The sequence below is a fragment of the Sinocyclocheilus anshuiensis genome, unplaced genomic scaffold (assembly GCF_001515605.1).
Source record: "Sinocyclocheilus anshuiensis isolate Anshui unplaced genomic scaffold, SAMN03320099.WGS_v1.1 scaffold894, whole genome shotgun sequence".
Classification (NCBI taxonomy): domain Eukaryota; kingdom Metazoa; phylum Chordata; class Actinopteri; order Cypriniformes; family Cyprinidae; genus Sinocyclocheilus; species Sinocyclocheilus anshuiensis.
Window position 1 is genome coordinate 18925 of NW_015536505.1, and position 4444 is coordinate 23368.

The window sequence follows — 4444 nt, forward strand, 5'->3', positions numbered from 1 at the left end:
ACGCAATAGTTTATTTATCTTGTTTACCATGGGTCACATAATATGCTGTCAGGTCACAAGCCTGATTTGAGCCACACTCCTCCCACAACAGTTGACCCTCATATTGTTTGACATGATCCACGCTGTGCTATCATTGCCACATATGGCCCAGCTCTGGCTGAAAGAGTACATGCCATTGCCGACAGGAGGCCAGCAGTGCCAGCTTGAGGCCACATTCGGGCCAAGATCGCTTGCTATGTGGGTTGTTACTGCTAAACATAAACAAAAACTGCATCAATCACTGGTGACATCATACCAGACCAACAAAATGATTTCTGTGAAATGGGAGAACTTGCAAATTGTGTCCAAGGTTCTTGGCAGGTGAAAACAAGTAATGCAACCAGATGGCATCTCACCACGAGTCATCAAACCTGTGCAAAGCAGCTGGACCCGGTCTGCACTGACATTTTCAAGAGTTCATTGACTCATCCTGAGCTTTCAGTCTGTTTCAAACAGGCTACTGTCAAACTGTGGTCACTTCTGTCCTCTTCTGACAGCATCATTCATGAATCCTTGGACCCTCTGCAGCTTCATACTGAACAAATAAATCAATGCATGGCACCACTTCTCCAACCTTGCAAGCGGTCCTTGAGCTGTTCATACATATACTGGGATGTGTGTACTGATTTATTGCCCACAGCTCCACCATCAACACTATAAATATCTCAAAAAAGATCTTAAAACTCCCAGAGCTGAGTAAATCTATCTCAAACTGGGCACTTGACTTTTTATCAGGTAGCCTCCAGGTGGTCAATATGGTAAACATAATAACAGGAGTACTTAAAATGTGACCCACTTGGTCATTTATTCATCCTTGTCTTATGATATACAGCATGTGTGTGTTTCTTAGGTTACATTTCCAGGTTCGGTAAGTTCAATCAACAGCATTTGTGGCATAATGTTTATTACCACAAAAATAAATCTTCACTTGTCACTCTTTAAAATACTCACTGTTTCAAAAATATCACCATAAGATGCATGTTAGCATGATTTTAGTATGAAAAAAAATCCTTACTTTTTTTTTTTCTTTTTTTTGCAAAGTTGCATCCAACTTTATGCAAGCATATTTAGTAAGGCATAACCTATCTGTGAAGTACAAAACCCTGAGACCATATGGAAAATGTGTTATTTTTAATATATATATATATATATATATGTTATGTCTATATATTTAAATCTGACAAATCGTAAGTAGTTTATATCAGCTCAAGGTTTTAAATTTTTTTGTATTAATGTTGAGGTTCTGACAATACTCAGCCTTGAGGGGAATTATTAAAAGAAAATGTTAAATACACACACACAATAATAATAATAATAATAATAATAATAATAATAACTCCGTCTGAGGAAGAAAAAAAAACGGATTGATTTGCTGCTATTCTTAAAGTCAACTGATTATCTTCAGCTTTGACTTACGGTCTTCATTGTTCATATTGGCTTCTTTAATGGGTCAAGCTGTGTTCAGGTCTCAGATGTTTGGACCCAGCTTTGCATTCACATCCATTAAAACATAATAACTACAATGAACAGGTAGTATTAATGTCTTAGGTAGAAAGATATAGAAATCAACCTGGAAATATTATGTGCAAACAAAACATTGTCTTTTTTTTTTCTCAGAGCACCTGTATTACACAGAGCTGCTGTCTCAGCTCTAAATATCAGGCCATTCACTATTCACCTATGACTGCATTTTCATTTCAGCATCCGCATCATCACATTTACTGATGACACCACCATTGTTTGTATTTTAGCAGTGATGAATGAGGCATACAAGAAGTCTTAGATGTCAGCAAAACAATGGAAATTATTTTTGGGCAACTCACACACTATTTTGGGATCAGATTACATTAGACAGTCTTGTGATATGACTGATTTTTCATTATTAAATAAAATAAAAAGAAAAAAACAACAGATGTAATTTCCTTCATTGGGACAAACTGAGTCAGTACTGTGCCCACACTTTCTGTTTTTTGACATTGCATTTTGACATATTTTGCAGTTAAAAATGAGCATTGTGTACTGTACCAAAATGTTCCCAATGCTCATACACACAAAATGAAGTTAAATAAATAAATAAATTAAATTTAGTATCTACTTCCAGCCTGTTATGTTTAAAGTTGTAAGAATGCTTTACAAATGTTCTTTAAAAAATATTTTCATAGCTTTATTGGAATGTTAGGAAAACATATTTTTTTACATAAAGATGTTAGATGAATAGGCCGATAACATTTACAGTATATATTTTTCAAGACTGTTAATCATGAAAGAATGTTGTTTTAATTTACAGAACATTCCCTGTGATCAGAGCCAGGACTATGATATATCACCTCCTGCTTATGATATTTTTGCAAAGTGCAGTATTGCTGCTTATGCATAAAAAAAGGGAAGGGAAGTGATATGTGTACCGTGAAAGGAGGGCCCTGGAAAACACTATAAATGGAAAACAGGAGCAGTTTGCACTCTCCAGCATCTTTAGGTCTGAGGTCAAATGGGTGTACAAAGAGCTATAGTGGTATTATAAAGACATCTGTAATTAAAACAAAATATTGAGTGTTTCTTAATAATACTTAATATTTAATAACATTTTTTAAAGACATTTCATGATAAAGAACAATGTTGATTTTTATTATCCGTTCACTGTTTCAGTCCCCTAAAAAAAGATATACAAAGAAAAGAAATACAAAATTATAGCACATATAAATGTCAATTAATTCATAATTATTTTTAATACAATTAAATAAAATAACACCTGACATCGTTGTTGGTTGAACAACCACATCTGGTTGTACTTGTACATTTGATTCAAATGTCTACAAAGCTTGATTTGTCTTTGAGACCTCATTATCTTGCTTGGATATCTACAGGATATATGAGAGCAAGTAATGTGAAAATGCTAATTATAAACTAGGCCTATATGCTATGATAATCTGTTGCATTACAGTTTTTCTCAATTGCAAAAACACTAAACCCCATTCTCTGAATCAAATGCTCAGTGGCTTAAACCCATTTGTCAAATAAATCAGTCTTTCGGAAATCAGAAATTCAGATAATTATTACACCTTCTGCAAATCTCATGCACTCTTTTTGCAAAACTCTAAACACGTTCTCACTCACTAAAACACATTTCACACTGTGATGCGCTTGTGTTGCAAAACAGCAAACACAGCTACCACAAAGCTGTCATTTACACACAACAACTCCAAATTTTTTATATCAAACCATTTGACAAAATGTGATGCATCTTATTCATGGAATAACCACACATTTTATTAATTTAATTAATTTCCATTAATATTTTTACTGTATGTATACATTTGTAAGTGCTCTCTTTCTTTTTGTAGAATTGCAAGACCAGCACGTGAGGGTGGAAAGCCTGCTATGTTCTCCCAACAGAGGCTCTGATTGTTGATATGGTCCACACATCACGTCCTAAAAACAACGCCATCCGAAATTCAGCAAAGAGTAGTTGAAGACAGTGTACACTTTGAAGGTATCAACAGTGTCAGCCTTTCAACCATTGACTGTACCCTCTGAGCACAACTCAGAAAGGGTCAAAGATCTACGATATCAGTATGTGCATGTAAGTGTACACTTAGACATTTTCAGCTGATGCTTACAGCACAGTTCTGTGCTACCACAATTCTGAGCCTACAGTTAGTGTAAACTGCAGTATATGCAAATCAGGAGTGCTACAAATACACTATTGCAGAAGTTTGTCTTTCTAATGTATATCACTTACTAAATTATTTCATTTTTATTTATCCATCTTCTTCCTGAGTAACTGATGAGCGCCGCCATGATGGATTCCATGTTCCGTTTGGATGCTCTCGTCTTCCAGTCTCCATAGAAATCCATGTTAAAACAGCAGTGGTGTAGTCTAGTTTTTTGTAGAGAGTATACCCCGCAATTTTGTATTACGCCACTGCCTCGTGCTTTTTAAAGGGGTCATATGATGTTGCTAAAAAGAACATTATTTGTGTATTTGGTGTAATGAAATGTGTTTATGCGTTTTAAAGTTCAAAAACCACATTATTTTCCACATACTGTACATTATTGTTTCTCCTCTATTCCCCGCCTTTCTGAAACGCGTCGATTTTTACAAAGCTCATCGGTCTGAAAAGCGAGGTGTGCTCCGATTGGCCAGCTATCCAGTGCGTTGTGATTGGCCGAATACCTCAAGCGTGTGACAGAAATATTACGCCCCTTACCATACTGTGATGCACTGTCCGGCCGGAGCGACGATTTAAAAACATTAAAACCCATTATAAACGAGGCATTTGTTGCATCCAGTGGGGACATAATTACGGATTATAACGATTTATACTGTCTTTTTACGCATTGCATCGCGCCGCGTAACATAAAACCATGTCTGCATTTGTGATCGGAGAAATGACAAACAACAAGC